Consider the following 20,976-nt stretch of genomic DNA (forward strand, 5'->3'; position numbering starts at 1 on the left):
GGTATATCAAGAGAGGGATCATGGACATCATAAATTTCACGTACACTTAGAAAAAGTGGACAGTGTGCTCATATGGTCACAAGTGACCAATATGAATATGGTGAACATTATGTATTATTAATAGTTAATAGCCTATGTGTGACTTTATTGATCCCTGGAAAGTCTAGAAGAAAGCCAAAAATGAGGGCAAACAATAAGGGTTTACTGATGCCAAACCTGCAAGTTATGCAAGTTATGGTACTAGGTGCCATGAAAAATATAAAACAGGTTGAAGTCAATTCAGGTCCATTCTCCCAAGATCTTTTAAATTTCAGAAGAGTCAGGGGCTCCTGGGCAGCTCATTTGGTTAAATGTCTGCCTTCAGCTCATGTCAGGATCTCAGGGTCCTGGGATTGAGCCCCATGTCTGGCTCTGCACTCAGTGGGAAGTCTGCTTCTCCTCTGCCCGTTCCCCACTTATGCTCTCTCTTTCTCAAATCAATAAAATCCTTAAATAAATACATAAATTTCAGAAGCATTAGAGGCTACATACAATCATTGCAAATGCTTTCCTATATTAATGACAACTCATCCTTTTTAAATGATGTGAAAATACATAGGAATTTTTCTAAATTTATAAAATAATTATCTTGCAAGCTTTGGAGTGCCGGTTTGTAAGCAGATGGTTTGAGAACAACGCTGTGGGCTCTTCTTCTGGTTTCCAGTTAGTACTTGCTTTTACAATCTCCTGACCATATGCAGTGGTCTCCCCCAGTTCTATGTTTTTATCTCCTTTTTAACAAGATATGACAGTCATAACAAACTTGTTTATTCAAACTGCTTCACTGGAGTCATGATTAAATGTAACAAGGTTAGGCAGAATTTGGTATTGTCAACCAGATTGGAAGGTAACAATATCTGGCTCTAGATGATGTAAGGTGTATAGAAATAATTCCTTTTCTTCATCTGAAATGCATTTAATTAGATATTTTGACTACTTTTCTTGCTCTGACTTGGATAATAATGCTATTAAGTTAATATAATTATATGACATAGAGACATAATCTTTTTTCTAAAACTCCTGGGACCAGAAATAGTTCAGTATTCATATATATACGTATATATATGAATATATATGTTGTGTTTAAGAATGATAATGCAGTGTATATATATTTTGTAATATATATACCCTGTATTAAAAAATAAGTCACAGAAATATAAATATTACTTAAGTGGGAAAACTTAATAATAAATACTACATATCAGTCACAGTCAATTTTACCACAAATATCAAGTAGAGTGAGCTTCTGTGGCCAAAAGAAAGTTTTTTGTTTGTTTGTTTGTTTGTTAGTTTGTTTTTGAGCCTAATCGATTTCAGGATTTTATATAAATGGCTGTAGGCTTTTATTATTTTTTGGAAAACTCTTTCACAGTCGTAAGTGTACATATATACCTCATTTTATGCAGCAGCTGTGTTATCAAAAAATAGTATGTATATAAAAATATTTTCTTATACATTAAAAAGTCAACTCTTTCTTACTTGCAAACATCACTATCCAGCCAGGTACCAGGTTGTAGAGATTCTCTCTCCAAGGGACTTTTAAACTTTTATCACTTTGCTGACAGGGTTTTCTAAAATACAAATCTATGCACGAAATCACTCTACATAAGATATGTCCATAGCTCCTTATATATATATAAGTAGGGAGGGAAATACCCTATCAAGGCCATAGGACCCTTTTGACCCTTGTCTTCGTCCCTGATCCTCTCCTGGTGCTGAACCATGACTTTGTCCAACTCAGTTTCCCTGCCCTGCATTTCCACAACCTCGTTTTTCTCCCGGGGTTCTATAGCACCACTTCTCCTTCCATTTATTCCACTCATATTTTAGAGTGGTGCCCCCAATCTTCTGTGCATGCCCTACTTCTGAGCTTCCCTAGGATCTTGAACATGCATTTATCAAAATATTTAAACCCTCAGCTATCATTTTGCTTTTGCTTCCTCTCATCTACCTCTAGTTTTATTCATATGCTTGTACAATGTATAGCTGATGAAGATTCCATTATGCCAGAAACTATTCTACAAACTTTTTTTATCTCATCTATAAGAAAAGTTATAGTTACTAGCTTCCCCATCCCATTGTGCAGATAAAAAAATTGAGACTCAAAGAGCAATATGCATAAGCATGTAACAATAAGTAACCAACCCTGGATGCTGAGTATTCTATTTCTAGCTTGACTTTAACCACTATGCTATGCTTCTCCACACATATTTGATTACTTGGTTAATATCCTTAACCATTTTGGGACTTGGTTATAATGGAATTGTCTCTATTTATGCAATCATCTAGAAGGATATTTAAAACTATGCATATAGGATCTAAATAGATTTGTGTATCTCCTAAAGAGCTATAAAATGTCCCTTGTTCCAGGGCAATGTGATGGACAGTTATAAAATTATCATCAATGAATCACATCTTGCTAAATTTACTCCCTTGTGTACTGCTGGCCTGATGAAGCTGGCCTGATTCTTGACTTCTTTCCATAGTAGAGTGTTACAATGTCATTGTGAAAATTCCAATTCTGAGCCTTAAGAGGATTTGCAGCTACTGCTTTTGCTCTCTTACTGCTCTGAGATGCCATTTAAAGGAATCTCCTTGAAGAAGAAAAGCCACATGGAAAGAGAAGCCCTGTGGAATAGAAGGACCCAAGAATAGAGAAAGGAACAACCAGATCCTAGCATGCCAGTCATGCCAGCTGTGATAGCAGATTTGTGCTCCAACCAATCACTAGGAATGCATGACTGAGCCAAATGGAACGGAGATAAGGCACCCAGCTAAGCCCAAGACCAAATGGAAAATTATGAAGACATAAATGGTAGTTGTGGTTTTTAAGTCACTGAGTTTTGAAGTGTTTTTATATATGTTACCATAGTTGGTATCAGGAAAAGTAGTGCTGCCTGAACAGAAACTTCAAATATGGCATTGGCTGTGGGAAGAGAAAGTGCATCAATGCTGGAAAAGTGGTGAGAAACTTGTTTTCTGAGACTGGAAGAAGGAAAACTGCTGTTCAGTAGTGGCAGAACAATCGGTGAATTGTCTTCTATGATACTGTAGAATACCGGACATGTAATTAGCAGATATCTGAAACTGGCTATTGAAATTTCCAGGCACACTACTAAAAGTGGCAGCTGAATATTTTTGGATTGCTATTATAAGGCATGTGAAACAGAAATGAACGTATGAAAGAAATGTTTAGTTCTTGAGCAGAATATAGAAAAAAAATTGAGAAGATCCAGCATATGTTTGAATTGGAAATAAAGCTGTTTCTCATCTCATGTCAGCCCAGAAGAGAATCCCAAAATAAGAATTAACCCTGAGGCAAAAATAAAAAATTGAAAAGAAAGCAGAAAACTCTTTACTAAGCACTCTGAAAAATTTAAGAAATGCATATCCAATCTTTACAGCTAAAAAAGTGTATATAAAAATAGGAACATAGTGTGTAACCCCACAGCAACATCACACATGACCCAAAGTAGAATGATTGTTTTCAAAACAATTATTGATGTGTCTGTTGAGGCATTAGGAAATGACAATCAGATTTCTAGGAAACCCACATACTTCAAAATGGAGTTGTATCATGGAAAACAGTGTCAGTTTATGTTAAAATAAATAGAGATATTTCAAAATAAAAGGAGAACTTTTTCACCAAATTTGCATGATCAGAAAGTAAGCTGAGAGAATAATGCAGTAAAAAATTTAAATAATATTCATGTAAAAAAAAAACCTCTCTTTGATGACTCAAGAGGGAAGAGGCAAGAGATATTTGGAAAAATGCACTAGAAAAGTACTTTTAGAGGGGGAAAAAAAATCTTTATCAGAAATCATACCAAGCTCTCAGAGTAAAGAACTGGCAATATGTGTCTGAATGAATTTCCAAATTGCTATAAGTTGGAGATTACTAGGTTCACCTACTCTTCTTTTTTGAATATGAATGTCTATCCTGCCCTATACCATCACTGTGTGTTTGGAAGGAGGTGAGGTAGATAACTTTTGTTCTTAGTTTACAGGTTTCTGGATAAAGTGGAGCTATACCCAAGAAGCCTCATCTGTCTATGAGCCAGATTCAGATCATGAAATACTGGATTTTTGAACCCTATACCATAATTGGATGAAACTTATGTATCCTGTGAGTGAAGATTTAATGAAAGAGAAATGTAAATAATTGTGGTCAGAGAAGGTCTAAGATGGATTGTAAAATATGGCCACAAATTCTTTCCAATCAGATACGCTTGGCCATTTCAATGTGACTTTGCCCCTTCTCCAATCCTTAGGTGGAGGATTGGATTTTGGGCTGGCTTTGTGATTTACCTTGACTCACCAACACAATTTAACAAAAGCGAAGTTAGTTTCTGAGAACAGACCTTAACTGGCCTTGCATCTTCTCTTCTCAATTTCTTGAAATGCTGTCTTAAGACCTTCATAGACAAAAGTCAGTCTAACCTATTGAGTATGGGAGGCCATATGAAGGAGAAACCAAGACTCTCTGGCCAGCCAGTGGCAATTTTTGGATATGTGAATGAAGTCATCTTTCCAAACTGACCCTCCAGTAGGGGCAGAGTAAATCAGGAAGAACCTACAGAAGATCCATCTAGCCAGCTGATAGAATCATAAGGGTTTGTTTTTGTTTTGTTTTGTTTATTTTGTGTAGGTGGCATGACATGATTCAGCAGAAATTATTTCCTTAAAAAGGTGGCATCATTCCCTAGCTGAGAGTCACTGAGGGTTAAAAGAGTTAATTCACAGTGAGTCACTGGCAGGCATGTGAGCCAACTGTGGATGTTGGCTAGGAAGCTGATGACTACTACACTATGCTGAGTTCACTGAATGTTGGTATCTGTGAGAAAACAGCATATGTGGTACCCAAGTTAACGTTATGTCAAAGTTACCTTAAAACTTGAATATGGTAATTTCTACCAAGTATTTGACACATGGTTGCCCAATGTCATTACCATGAGTCATATATATATATATATATATATATATATATATACACACACACACACATATATATATATATTTTTCAGGACACAGCTAATTCTTTTATTCTTACATAGGATTTCATATAGGAAGTATAGTCATCTATAAATATTAAGACTATCAGAATACTCTTTACATAAGATAAAATCAAGTACACCTAATGTCAAAATTACTAGTTTTATTTTCCTAGTTACTTCTCAGGAAAAAATTTTAAAAAAAATCAATATTAAATAAAATATATGAGATAATCTCCAAAAGAAATGGGGACAGATGGGGACTTCCAGAGACAGATAATTGCAATGTCACATGATAGAAATTTCTAACAGCAAATGTTTGGGATGATATTGGGTGCAAAATGTATTACAAAGTTGACAATATCAGTTCAAGTAGGTGGACATTTAAAACGTGTGTTGGTGTTGGTGATGATTTCTTTAAAATGATGTCACAATTCTTGTTAAGATGAAAAATTATCATTAGCATTTTTTAAGTATTTATATGTTTATTTGGGAGAGAGAGAGAGCATGGGGGAGGGGCAGAAGGGGCTGAGGGAAAGTGAAAGAATTTCAAGCAGCCTCCCTGCTAAGTACAGAGCCCTATGTAGAGCTTTATCCAATGACCCTGATATCATGACCTTAGCCAAAATCAAGAACTGGATGTTTAACCAACTGACCCACCCAGGCACCTCAAGTTGAAAAATTATTTTAGAAAATAATTGTCAGTAATTGCCAGTATATATCAAGACCTAAACATTTTGTAATCTTAATTTTGAAATTTTACCTTTGTAAATATGTTTTTAGATAATTTAAATTTAGGGGAAGCATTCTTTGATTTTGCTTTATTTGTAAACCTGCCTATCACAATGTTAGGCATAATAGAGAAATATCAGATCCAATACAAATTCTAAATATAGTTGAGTGACTACTTCAAACATGGCATATTAATATTAATAAGTTCTATGCAAACATTACAGTCTATGTTTACAAGGATTTAATATTATATCCCAATTTTAAAAGGATAAACTTTATTTTAGCATGAATTAAAATATATTAAATTGTACAGAAAAAGAACTTATAAAGACATGCCCCTAAAATTAATAGTAGATCCTTCTGTATTATAAGATCATTGAGGATTATTTTTCTTCTTTACACAAATTTAACAACAATTAACACGTCTGTCCCACAATTAGCTTTTCATTAAATTAACTTAATTGAAAATAAGTAAATAATTCCTAGTGATAATGCAATAATTAAACTGACTTTTAAAACAACAAACCCCCAAGAATTTGAATATGTGACCAAACATAAGAAAAATAGGACCAAAACTTTATTAGGAATATAATTCTCTTTTTAAGAGGGAGTATATAATTCAGGAAGAGTGGGAATGAGAGAAGCAGACTCCCACTGAGTAGGGAGCCAGAGCCTGCATTGGTGCAGGACTTGATCCCAGGACCCTAGGAACACGAGCTGTAAGAAGTTGCTTAACCAATTGAGCCACTCAGGCACCCCAGATTTCTTTGGATTTTAGACACTACACACCTTCTTCTAGCTCCTAACCCAGGAAATGGCAGCATATCCAGGAACCCTAAATAATGGAGGTCTATGCCCCACAGTCCCTGCTCTTCATATCCTTTCCTCAGGTAGAAGAAGAAAAAAAAATAACCTGTGATGTTAAAGTTAGAAGCCTCTGATAATAAATGGGCAAAATATTTGGTAAAATATTTTCCACTATAACTTGGAAGGCCAGTTTAGATTGAGGGTATTGCCTTCTCATTATAGTCTATGTCTTTTAGATGATCCTATGATAGCATGTCTTAACTTGTTTCACTGACATAAATAAGGCTAGGAAGCACAAAAACGTTTGTTTAGGTCTAAGTGACAATTTTCAATGTGGTTCCTGGGATTTTGCACAGATAGGATGCATATCAGAAGCCTATATTTTTCCTGAAAGAGTTAGTTTACCAAAAAGAACAGGAGCCTGGAAGAAAATCCTGTGATTTAATGAGAGCATTCTACCATCTTCTAAGAATGGCCATTCCAAGTATATATTCAATAAGTAGGAAAATAACCACAGGAGGGATATGTAGACTTACTAGGTATATGGCACACTCTCACTTGAATGTGGTCAAAGCTCCACCATAAAACAAACATTTTAAACCACAGGGGCTAGGATTCACCACCCAGGGATTAGTGACACAAGTCTAGTATCTAATAATCTCTGAAAAATCTACATATACCTTTTCCCAAGACACAGTTACTCGAGTAATTAGTTATAATTTCTCAGAAGAAGGCTTAGAGGATGATTTACAGTGACAGAACTCCAGAGGTTTTACTCAAGGGAAATCAGCCTCTCTTTCAATCATGAAAACTGAAAACTGGGTTAGATTTGAAAATAGGATAAAAAGGTATGACTCTTCATTGTGGTGATCAGTTCATGTTTCTGGCCACCAAATGGAATTTTTTTCCTGTTACAGAAGGAAACACCCATCTATTTCATTTTTAGGAACACTGTTATAAGTGAGCTACTGATGGATATTCTTCAGTTAAACGTTTGGATAACTACTTGGTACCTGCTGACCATTCAGATAAATGTACCTGCCTCATATTTAATAATCAAGCATTATCATTTGGCTTCTGCTACTCTGCGATTTTATAATTCCCATTGAATTCAGGCAGTGTAATGGTGGTCTTTGCCATCATTATTCCTGGCCAAGACAGGAGAATACCATAGAGCTTTCCCCTAATTAGTAGAATTTTCAATGCCTTACTAAGGAGAGTGGTCTCTGAGCTCTTTTGGGAAGTGAGGTAAGGGAATGCATATGATAAGTTCTCTTGACATTTCTATCTCCATAAGCTGAAAGATATCTTCTTTAATATTTCCAAAGGAAATTCTGGCATGTTAACTTCATTGAATAACAGTAATTGCTAAGCCAAGTTTAGTCAATTAGCCAAATGAAATGGAGGACACATAGAATCTCTAGCAAGTGTACACATATAAAAATCCCAAACTAAATCCAAAACAAATAAACAACAACAAAACATTTTATCCAGTGTTTTATTCTCTAACCCTTGTTCTCACATTTTTGAATGACAATGCATATTCTTTAAGTTTCTGCTCAATTAAATCAATAAAATCACCCAATACATTGGAGCTATAAATTACTCCTTACTGGATCAGATTTGTGATTGACTTCTGGAACATTCCAATGGACAGCAAAGATTGGTTGGGGCGTACTATTGGGGATAATTGGTATCTCTATATGAAGCATCTGCCCTAGGTAAATTTACTATGAGGTTTTTTTTTTTTTTAATTTTTTGTTTTTTATAAACATATATTTTTATCCCCAGGGGTACAGGTCTGTGAATCACCAGGTTTACACACTTCACAGCACTCACCAAAGCACATACCCTCCCCAATGTCCATAATCCCACCCCCTTCTCCCAAAACCCCTCCCCCCAGCAACCCTCAGTTTGTTTTGTGAGATTAAGAGTCACTTATGGTTTGTCTCCCTCCCAATCCCATCCTGTTTCATTGATTCTTCTTCTACCCACTTAAGCCTCCATGTTGCATCACCTTCCTCATATCAGGGAGATCATATGATAGTTGTCTTTCCCTGATTGACTTATTTCGCTAAGCATGATACGCTCTAGTTCTATCCATGTTGTCACAAATGGCAAGATTTCATTTCTTTTGATGGCTGCATAGTATTCCATTGTATATATATACGACCTCTTCTTGATGCATTCATCTGTTGATGGACATTTAGGTTCTTTCCATACTTTGGCTATTGTGGACATTGCTGCTATAAACATTCGGGTGCACGTGCCAGTTTGGATCACTACGTTTGTATCTTTAGGGTAAATACGCAATTGTGCAATTGCTGGGTCATAGGGCAGTTCTATTTTCAACATTTTGAGGAATCTCCATGCTGTTTTCAGAGTGGCTGCACCAGCTTGCATTCCCACCAACAGTGTAGGAGGGCTCCCCTTTCTCCGCATCCTCGCCAGCATCTGTCATTTCCTGACTTGTTGATTTTAGCCATTCTGACTGGTGTGAGGTAATATCTCATTGTGGTTTTGATTTGTATTTCCCTGATGCCGAGTGATATGGAGCACTTTTTCATGTGTCTGTTGGCCATCTGGATGTCTTCTTTGCAGAAATGTCTGTTCATGTCCTCTGCCCATTTCTTGATTGGATTATTTGTTCTTTGGGTTTTGAGTTTGCTAAGTTCTTTATAGATTCTGGACACTAGTCCTTTATCTGATATGTCATTTGCAAATATCTTCTCTCATTCTGTCAGTTGTCTTTTGATTTTGTTAACTGTTTCCTTTGCTGTGCAAAAGCTTTTAATCTTGACGAAATCCCAATAGTTCATTTTTGCCCTTGCTTCCCTTGCCTTTTGCGTTGTTCCTAGGAAGATGTTGCTGCGGCAGAGGTCAAAGAGGTTGCTGCCTGTGTTCTACTCAAGGATTTTGATGGATTCCTTTCGCACATTGAGGTCCTTGATCCATTTTGAGTCTATTTTTGTATGTGGTGTAAGGAAATGGTCCAATTTTATTTTTCTGCATGTGGCTGTCCAATTTTGCCAGCACCATTAATTGAAGAGGCTGTCTTTTTTCCATTGGACATTCTTTCCTGCTTTGTTGAAGATTAGTTGACCATAGAGTTGAGGGTCTATTTCTGGGCTCTCTATTCTGTTCCATTGATCTATGTGTCTGTTTTTGTGCCAGCACCATGCTGTCTTGATGATGACAGCTTTGTAATAGAGCTTGAAGGCCGGAATTGTGATGCCACCAACGTTGGCTTTCTTTTTCAATATCCCTTTGGCTATTCGAGGTCTTTTCTGGTTCCATATAAATTTTAGAATTATTTGTTCCATTTCTTTGAAAAAGATGGATGGTACTTTGATAGGAATTGCATTAAATGGGTAGATTGGTTTAGGTGGCATAGACATTTTCACAATATTTATTCTTCCAATCCAGGAGCATGGAACATTTTTCCATTTCTTTGTGTCTTCCTCAATTTCTTTCATGAGTACTTTATAGTTTTCTGAGTATAGATTCTGTGCCTCCTTGGTTAGGTTTATTCCTAGGTATCTTATGGTTTTGGATGCAATTGTAAATGGGAATGACTCCTTAATTTCTCTTTCTTCTGTCTTGCTGTTGGTGTAGAGAAATGCAACTGATTTCTGTGCATTGATTTTATATCCTGACACTTTACTGAATTCCTGTATAAGTTCTAGCAGTTTTGGAGTGGAGTCTTTTGGGTTTTCCACATGTAGTATCATATCATCTGTGAAGAGTGATAATTTAACTTCTTCTTTACCGATTTGGATGCCATTAATTTCCTTTTGTTGTCTGATTGCTGAGGCTAGGACCTCTAGTACTATGTTGAATAGCAGTGGTGATAATGGACATCCCTGCCGTGTTCCTGACCTTAGCGGAAAAGCTTTCAGTTTTTCTCCATTAAGAATGATATTTGCAGTGGGTTTTTCATAGAGGCTTTGATGATATTGAGGTATGTGCCCTCTATCCCTATACTTTGAAGAGTTTTGATCAGGAAGGGATGCTGTACTTTGTCAAATGCTTTTTCAGCATCTATTGAGAGTATCATATGGTTCTTGTTCTTTCTTTTATTGATGTGTTGGATCACATTGACTGATTTTCGGATGTTGAACCAAGTTTGCAGCCCTGGAATAAATCCCACTTGGTCGTGGTGAATAATCTTTTTAATGTACTGTTGAATCCTATTGGCTAGTATTTTGTTGAGTATTTTCGCATCTGTGTTCATCAGGGATATTGGTCTATAGCTCTCTTTTTTGGTGGGATCCTTGTCTGGTTTTGGGATCAAGGTGATGCTGGCCTCATAAAATGAGTTTGGAAGTTTTCCTTCCATTTCTATTTTTTGGAACAGTTTCAGGAGAATAGGAATTAGTTCTTCTTTAAATGTTTGGTAGAATTCCCCCGGGAAGCCGTCTGGCCCTGGGCTTTTGTTTGTTTGGAGATTTTTAATGACTGTTTCAATCTCCTTACTGGTTATGGGTCTGTTCAGGCTTTCTATTTCTTCCTGGTTCAGTTGTGGTTGTTTATATGTTTCTAGGAATGCATCCATTTCTTCCAGATTGTCAAATTTGTTGGCGTAGAGTTGCTCATAGTATGTTCTTATAATAGTTCGTATTCTTTGGTGTTAGTTGTGATCTCTCTTCTTTCATTCATGATTTTATTTATTTGGTTCCTTTCTCTTTTCTTTTTGATAAGTCGGGCCAGGGGTTTATCAATTTTATTAATTCTTTCAAAGAACCAGCTCCTAGTTTCGTTGATTTGTTCTATTGTTTTTTTTGGTTTCTATTTCATTGATTGCTGTTCTGATCTTTATGATTTCTCTTCTCCTGCTGGGCTTAGGGTTTCTTTCTTGTTCTTTCTCCAGCTCCTTTAGGTGTAGGGTTAAGTTGTGTACCTGAGACCTTTCTTGTTTCTTGAGAAAGGCTTGTACCGCTATATATTTTCCTCTCAGGACTGCCTTTGTTGTGTCCCACAGATTTTGAACCGTTGTATTTTCATTATCATTTGTTTCCATGATTTTTTTCAATTCTTCTTTAATTTCCCGGTTGACCCATTCATTCTTCAGAATGATGCTGTTTACTCTCCATGTATTTGGGTTCTTTTCAAACTTCCTTTTGTGGTTGAGTTCTAGCTTCAGAGCATTGTGGTCTGAAAATATGCAGGGAATGATCCCAATCTTTTGATACAGGTTGAGTCCTGATTTAGGACCGAGGATGTGATCTATTCTGGAGAATGTTCCATGTGCACTTGAGAAGAATGTGTATTCTGCTGCTTTGGGATGAAATGTTCTGAATATATCTGTGATGTCCATCTGGTCCAGTGTGTCGTTTAAGGCCTTTATTTCCTTGCTGATCATTTGCTTGGATGATCTGTCCATTTCAGTGAGGGGAGTGTTAAAGTCCCCTACTATTATTGTATTATTGTTGATGTATTTCTTTGATTTTGTTCTTAATTGGTTTATATAGTTGGCTGCTCCTACGTTGGGGGCATAGGTACTTAAAATTGTTAAATCTTCTTGTTGGACAGACCCTTTGAGTATGATATAGTGTCCTTCCTCATCTCTTAGTATAGTCTTTGGCTTAAAATCTAATTGATCTGATATAAGGATTGCCACTCCTGCTTTCTTCTGATTTCCATGAGCATGGTAAATTCTTTTCCACCCCCTCACTTTAAATCTGGAGGTGTCTTCGGGCTTAAAATGAGTGTCTTGGAGGCAACATATAGATGGTTTCTGTTTTTTTATCCATTCTGATACCCTGTGTCTTTTGACAGGGGCATTTAGCCCATTAACATTCAGGGTAACTATTGAGAGATATGAATTTAGTGCCATTGTATTGCCTATAAGGTGACTGTTACTGTATATGGTCTCTGTTCCATTCTGATCTACCACTTGTAGGCTCTCTTTGCTTAGAGGACCCCTTTCAATATTTCCTGTAGAGCTGGTTTGGTGTTTGCAAATCCTTTCAGTTTCTGTTTGTCCTGGAAGCTTTTAATTTCTCCTTCTATTTTCAATGATAGCCTAGCTGGATATAGTATTCTTGGCTGCATGTTTTTCTCATTTAGTGCTCTGAAAATATCATGCCAGCTCTTTCTGGCCTGCCAGGTCTCTGTGGATAAGTCAGCTGCCAATCTAATATTTTTACCATTGTATGTTACAGACTTCTTTTTCCGGGCTGCTTTCAGGATTTTCTCTTTGTCACTGAGACTTGTAAATTTTACTATTAGGTGACGGGGTGTGGGCCTATTCTTATTGATTTTGAGGGGCGTTCTCTGAACCTCCTGAATTTTGATGCTCATTCCCTTTGCCATATTGGGGAAATTCTCCCCAATAATTCTCTCCAGTATACCTTCTGCTCCCCTCTCTCTTTCTTCTTCTTCTGGAATCCCAATTATTCTAATGTTGTTTTGTCTTATGGTGTCACTTATCTCTCGAATTCTCCCCTCGTGGTTTAGTAGCTGTTTGTCCCTCTTTTGCTCAGCTTCTTTATTCTCTGTCATTTGGTCTTCTATATCACTAATTCTTTCTTCTGCCTCATTTATCCTAGCAGTGAGAGCCTCCATTTTTGATTGCACCTCATTAATACCTTTTTTGATTTCAACTTGGTTAGATTTTAGTTCTTTTATTTCTCCAGAAAAGGCTTTTATATCTCTTGAGAGGGTTTCTCTAATATCTTCCATGCCTTTTTCGAGCCCAGCTAGAACCTTGAGAATTGTCATTCTGAACTCTAGATCTGATATATTACCAATGTCTGTCTTGCTTATGTCCCTAGCCTTCGGTACTGCCGCTTGTTCTTTTCTTTTGTGTTGAATTTTTTCCGTCTTGTCATTTTGTCCAGATAAGAGTATATGAAGGGGCAAGTAAAATACTAAAAGGGTGGCAACAACCCCTGGAAAATATGCTTTAACCAAATTAGAAGAGATCCAAAATCGTGAGTGGGGAGAAAGGGGATAAAAAGAGGTTCAAAAAGGAAGAAAGAAAAAAAAAAGTAAAAAGAAAAAAAAAGAAAAGAATTAAAAAAAAAAGAACACACCTAAGAAAAATGTAAAATATATATATATATATATATTAGATAAACTAGTAACAAATCGTTAAAAAAGAAAAATGTAACAGTTAAAAAAAAAATTTTACCTGAAGGCGAGTAAAAAAAAGAAAAAATGAAAAAGAAAAAAATTAAATTAACTGCAAGACTAAAAAAAATCACAGGGAAAAAGCCTTGAGTTCTGTGCTTGGCTTTCTCTTCCTCTGGAATTCTGCTGCTCTCCTTGGTATTGAAACCGCACTCCTTGGTAGGTGTACTTGGTCTTGGCTGGATTTCTTGTTGATCTTCTGGGGGAGGGGCCTGTTGTAGTGATTCTCAAGTGTCTTTGCCCCAGGTGGAATTACACCGCCCTTACCCGGGGCCGGGGTGAGTAATCCGCTCGGGTTTGCTTTCAGGAGCTTTTGTTCCCTGAGCGCTTTCCGTAGAGTTCCGGAGTTCGGGAATACTGATGGCAGCCTCCTGGTCCCCGGTTGGAGGAGCCTAGAGCCCAGGGCCCCACTCCTCAGTGCGCCCTCAGAGAACAGCGCCCAGTTACCCCTGTCTGCCTGAGCTCCGGCCGCACTCCGAGCTCACCGAGCCTTCCACCGGTTCAAGGTCACCCCGAGCTGCGAGCTTACTGTCGGCTGTCTCTGTAGCCAGCTTTCCCGTTCCAATACCCGCAAGCTTTGCGACACTCAGACACCCCCGATCCTTCTGTGACCCTGCGGGACCTGAGGCCACGCTGACCCCGTGTGGGCTTTGCCCCGGGTAGCCTCTGGAGCAATGTCCCTCAGCGGAACAGACTTTTAAAAGTCCTGATTTTGTGCTCCGTTGCTCCGCCGCTTGCTGGGAGTCGGCCCCTGCCCCCAGGGTCTATCTTCCCGTCGCTTTGGATTCACTTCTCCGCTGGTCCTACCTTTCAGAAAGTGGTTGTTTTTCTGTTTCCAGAATTGCTGTTCTTCTTCTCTTCGATCTGCCGATGGATTTTCAGGTGTTTGCAATCTTTAGATAAGCTATCTAGCTGATCTCCGGCTAGCTGAAGTAGTCTCAGCCTGATACTTCTCCACCATCTTGACTCCTCTCCAATTTACTATAAGGTTTTAAAGAAAAAAGATTATTTTTCTCAGACTTGGTAGGGAAAGGTGCTCTGTGTCAATGGAAACACACAGCAACTTGGACTTCCAAAATTCTTAACTTCATCTGTATGGAACCAGAAGTCCCTGTTCTAAGTTCCAGACATGCTATAATTTCTACATTAAAGATTGGTGAGGCTGTGAATTCAGATTACATTGTAATTCTATATTCCACACAATTAAATTTTGGTTTTATTCTCAGGAATACAATTTCTGTGGCTATAAGAAAAAAGAGAATTTAAGATTTCCTTAGAAGCACTGTCATTCTCTGTGACTTGAGTCTAATGACCTTAGTTTGTAATCTCTCTATGGATGCTCCACAATAATTATAAAAATTTGTCCCATACCATAGTATTGTAATCAACATAAATGCCATGGGGAAATAACAGAAACCCTTTGGTCACCCAAAGTAATTTCTTTAGTTCTCATTTATCATAATAACTATGGGTGAAATTTTGGTTAATCCTGGTTCCATGGATTAGTGAAAATCCTATTACCCATTGGCAAGGAGCCAATGCTATGCTCAAACCCAAGGATACAGCATAACTAATATGCCCCAAACCTATCTTCAGGTCTCTGCTTCTTAGTACCTGTTCTGGTACTCATGTTTACATCAGCTACTGTCCAGTCAACAGGCTGAAATCATGAGGGCTATCTTAACAAAGATAATGTAATATAAAGAGTTGCTCATCAGATATAAAATTAACTGGTTAACAAAAAAGGCTAAAAAGAGACAAGACTAAGATATTTTTAGAGGCAGTCACTTCAGGAGGTAGCTATTATCCCTAGAGTTGGAGGAACAAAGTAAAGGGCTTGAAATCATTAACTCTTAGATATTTCAAGGAGGGGTTCCATACTTGTGAGGTCGAGGAACTGCTGGGCTGATGTTTGTGTCTCTGAGGAATGTGACCTAGCTATATCTGCAAGTGTTAGACAAATGCCAAACTGTAGGGATTCAGCTAGAAAAAGGAACTGCTACAGATGTGAAGAAACACTCCTAGGGTACAGATAAGAAAGAACATGTTTCTTCTCGCTACTTCTCCCTCACAGCTTTCCTTCAGTGCCCCTATTGGCAGAAATGAACACGGAGCCAGCTGGCAAAGCAGAACTCTAGCTTGCATATTGCCAGCATCAGTATCACAATGCAGAAGGTAGAAGGGCATGTTTGGAGCTGAAAACAGTTGCATAATAACTGTCACAAGGAGGAGGCTATATGTCCTCCAAGAATGCATACTCCCCAGTGACCACCTTGGAAAATGCTACAGGAAAGACAAGAAATGTCAGCCCAGAAGGCAGTGCCAAGGGGATTTGGAGAAACCTGGGAAAAATAGTTATTTCCAGGAAGGGAAGCACCATCCAAACAAGCAACTGTCCCCATTGCCAGGCAGGGGTCTTCATAACACCTGCCCAGCATGTAATTTATCTCACTGTGAACACATTCTTCCCTTCTTTGAATGGGGGGTTTTATTGTAGTTCATCTTGTCTCCTTCCTACCTTGATAGTGAGGGATAAAATGACATGTCAAGCCACACCCAGAACTGAATGGGAAGACAGCATATCATCCAGAGAGCCTGAACTTTGAGCTGGCTTTTGTGACTGGACCAGGCTTTGGCTTGTCTTCCTTGGAGAGGTATGAATATGTACCACATGTAAGAAAGGTGTTCACTGGTAATGGTCAGAGGGATGGCATACACAGAGGTAGAAGCCGTCCATCAACATGTGTACTCCTCCCTTCCATTATATTGGTATATAGACATATAAAGAAGCTGCCCAGAAAGATATCACATTTACAGCCCCTTTTCTCTATTTCTAAGTGTGACTAATGGGGTAGGTTAGCCAATTAGATGCTAGCAAATGCAAAGAGGGTTACTCTCCACCAGTGCATTTTCTCCACATCCCCTTCTGCTGCTAGCTGGTTGCAAACAAAAAAGCTGGACCCTAGAGAATCCTATGGCTGCAAGATAGAAGAGGCCAAGATTCCTTAATTACCTCAGACTAGGAACACCAACACTGGCTTGCTCTGTGGTCAGGAAACAAACTTCTGTTATGGCAAGCTACAGAAATGCTGGGCTACTGGCAGTACAAGTGATAGAGTTGCCCTATATAACAGAAACCTGAGGCATTTGTCCTTTATCTTTATTCCCAACAGGTGACTGAAGTGATATGATGGTAAACAAAGTTGTCAAGGAAAATCTTTTCAAAGATAAAATAGACTTGGTTAGATATGTTTCTACTCAGAGATGAACAAACAATATAAATAATCCACAGGGGCTGTAAAAATCACCTCAAATAAGATTTTTTTTTAATATGTATTTTTCCAGAGAACCATACAGAGTTTGGGACAATTTAGTTCTAGAAAAGAACATAACTTCAGGCAGAAAGAATGTTATTCTCTAAAGGAAAATAATGAAAGTGTTAACACTGTGAAATAATAGAGAAAAGTTACGATGTTAAGAATGTAGACTGAAAATGTATCTATTTGAGGATCACTTGGGTGGATTAGTTGATTAAGTATCTGATACTTGGGTTCAGCTCAGATCATGATCTTAGGGTAATGGGATTGAGCCCATCTGGCTCAGTGTTGTCCCAGGAGTCTGCTTGAAGATTTTCTTCCTCTGTCCCTCCCCCACTTTGTGTGTGGTCTCACCCTCTCTAAAATAAATAAATAAACAAATCTAAAAAAAAAATCTATGTGAGCAAATAAAACAATTCACATATTCATATAATATGATCACAGAATTTAATATGGTATCAGCACTAGTGATCTCAAGGAAAGTATCTCAAAGAAAACAAGCAATAGAAGTTAAATTTAGGGGCACCTGAGTGTCTCAGTGTGTTAAAGCCTGTGCCTTCGGCTCAGGTCATGATCCCAGGGTCCTGGGATCAAGCCCCTCACCGGGCTCTCTGCTCAGCAGGGAGCCTGCTTCCTCTCTCTCTCTGCCTGCCTCTCTGCCTACTTGTGATCTCTGCCTACTTGTGATCTCTGCCTGTCATATAAATAAATAAAATCTTTAAAAAAATAAAAAAGTTAAAAAAAGTTAAATTTGTGAAGTTTGAGAGTCTCCAACAGAGTACATAATAATACACAGAGCTATTATTCAAAATAAATAGGAGAAAAAGTTCATGTGCTAACAATTTGTTTATAAACACTGTCTACTAATTCTCCAGGATAAGTAAGAGTAGCATGTATGAAGTTACAATTTATTCAATTACATCATATTCATATTCCAGAATTAACTAGAATAGAATGTACAACTTTGAAGAGATATCTGTGTTGAACTGAGATTCCTACAGACATTTAAGTTGGTGTACACATGGGAATCCCAAGCAAAGACAATCTCAAATATAAACAGATCCAATAGTTTTATTACCATTTTTTAAATTTAAATTCAAGTGTTCCTGGGTGGCTCAGTGGGTTGAGGTCTCTGCCTTTGGCTTGGGTCATAATCCCAGGGTCCTGGGATCGAGCCCCACATTGGGCTCTATGCTCGGCAGGGAGCCTGATTCCTCCTCTCTCTCTGAATTCTTCTCTGCCTACTTGTGATCTCTGTCTGTCAAATAAATAAATAAAATCTTTAAAAAAATAAATAAATTTAAATTCAATTAGCTAACATGTATAGTATCTCATTAGTTTCAGATGTAGTTTTCAATAAATCATCAGTTGCATATCACACCCAGTACTCATCCTATCATGTGCCCTCCTTAATGCCCATCACCCAGTTACCGCATCCCCCCACCCACCACCCCTCCAGCAACCTTCAGTTTGTTTTCTGTAATTAAGAGTCTTTCATGCTTTTTCTCCTCTCTGATGACTTCCATTAGTTTTCTCTCCCTTCCCTTATGATCCTTTGCCATTTCTTATATTTCATATATGAGAGAAACCATATGATAATTGTCCTTCTCAGACTGACTTATAATGCTCAAAATATCATGCTCCAGTTCCTCTCACATCAATGTAAATTGTAAGTATTCATCCTTTCTGATGGCTGAGTAATATGTGTTTGTGTGTGTATGTGTGTATATACACATATATATATTATAATACAATAATATATATAGTTATATATATATTTATAATCTCATGTCTTCTTATCTATTCATCTGTTAATGGTCATCCCAGCTCTTTCCACAGTTTGGCTGTTGTGGACATTGCTGCTATAAATATTGGGGTGAAGGTACCTATTCACATCACTACATTTGTATCTTTGGGTTAAGTACCTAGTAGCATAATTGCTGGGTCATAGGGAAGCTCTATTTTTAGCTTCTTGAAGAACCTCCATGCTGTTTTCCGGAGTGGCTACACCGGCTTGCAGTTCTACCAACAATATAAGAGGATTCCCCCTTCTCCACACCCTTGTCAGCATTTGTTGTTTCCTGAATTATTAAATTTAGTCATTCTGACTAATGTGAGGTTGTAGTTTTCATTTGTATTTCTCTGATGCCATGTGATGTTGAGCACTTTGTCACGTGTCTGTTGGCCATTTGTATGTCTTCTTTGGAGAAATGTCTGGTCATGTCTTCTGCCCATTTCTTGGTGGATTGTTTGGTTTTTAGATGTTGAGTTTCAAAAGTTCTTTATAGATCTTAGATACTAACCCTTTATCTGATATGACATTTGCAAATATTTTGTCCCATTCTGAAGGTTGTCTTTTAGTTTTTTTGACTGTTTCCTTTGCTGTGCAAAAGCTTTTTATCTTGATGAAGTTCCAGTAGTTCACTTTTTATTTTGTTTCCCTTGCCTTTGGAGATACGTTTAGCAAGAAGTTGCTGTTGCCAAGGTCACAGAGGTTGCTGACTGTTTGCTTCTCTAGGATTCTGATGGATTCCTATCTCACATTTAAGTCTTTCATCTATTTTGAGTATATTATGTAAGAAAATGGTTCAGTTTCATTCTTCTACACAATTTCTTTCATGAACGTTATGAATTTGTTTGTGGAGTACAAATCACTTGCCTTCTTGGTTAGGTTTATTCGTAGGTATCTTATTTATTTATTTAGTTAGTTAGTTTCTCTTTGTCCTGGAAGTTCTTTATCTCTCCTTCTATTCTGAATGACAGCCTTGCTGGATAAAGTATTCTTGGCTGCATGTTTTTCTCATTTAGTGCCCTGAATATATCATGCCAGCACTTTCTGTCTTGCCAAGTCTCTGTGGATAGGTCTTCTGCCAGTCTAATGTTCCTAGCCTTTTATGTTAAAGACCTCTTGCCTTGAGGTGCTTTCAGGATTTTTTCTTTATTTTTGAAATTTGCAAGCTTCCCTATTACATGTCCAGGTGTCAATCTATTTTTATTCATTTTGAGGGGGTATCTTTGTACCTCCTGAACTTGAATGCCTGTTTCCTTCACCAGGTTAGGGTAGTTATCACCTATGTTTTGTTCAAATATACATTCTATCCCTCTCTTTCTTCTTCCTTTGGGACCCCAATAATTCTACTATTGTTTTGCTCTATGGTATTGTGACTTCTCAAAATCCCTCCTCATGGTCCATTTTTTGTTTGTCTTTCTTTTTCTCAGTTTCTTTCCTTTCCATCATTTTGTCTTCTGTGCGACTGATTCTCTTTTGTCGCATTTAATGTGCTGTTAGAGCATTCATTTTAGACTGTATCTCAGTTAAAGCATTTTTAATTTTGGACTGATTAGATTTTATTTCTGCAGTAAGAGATTATCTTGTGTCGTATGCTTTGTAACTAGTAACTTTGTAACTAGTAACTAGTAACTTTGTAACCATTTTTCTGAATTCTAGCTCTTATCTTTTATTTATATACACATTGATTATATCTATGAGAGAGCATTATCCCTGCTTTTTTCTTTTGTTGTTAATTTCTAATTCTAGTCATTTTTTTTTTTCAGAGAAGAAAAGATAAATGAGAGAGCAAAATAAAAAATCTCAACAACCCCAGCAAAATACATACTAGACAAGTCCAAAAAGGTCGGAAACCAAAAAAAGAAAAGAAAAAATGAAGGGAGGAGAGTATAATCTCACAGGTGGACAAGACAGTGTGATTCAGTTGGTATTGGATGTATTTTGGTCTGCTTATCAGAAGACACTAAATCCCAAAATTGCAAAGAATGAAAAACATTTATCTATACAAAAATAAAATTGAATACTTGAAAAGAAGCCAAAAATGAATATAGCCACATAATGTAAATGTGACAGTGAAAATCTTTTTAAAAGATTTAAAAAACAAAGAATTGCTAAAATAAGAAACTTGTTGAAAAGGAAAAAAAAGAAAAAGAAAATTTTAAACAGA

Source organism: Mustela lutreola, chromosome 3 (genome assembly GCF_030435805.1).
Source record: "Mustela lutreola isolate mMusLut2 chromosome 3, mMusLut2.pri, whole genome shotgun sequence".
Lineage (NCBI taxonomy): Eukaryota > Metazoa > Chordata > Mammalia > Carnivora > Mustelidae > Mustela > Mustela lutreola.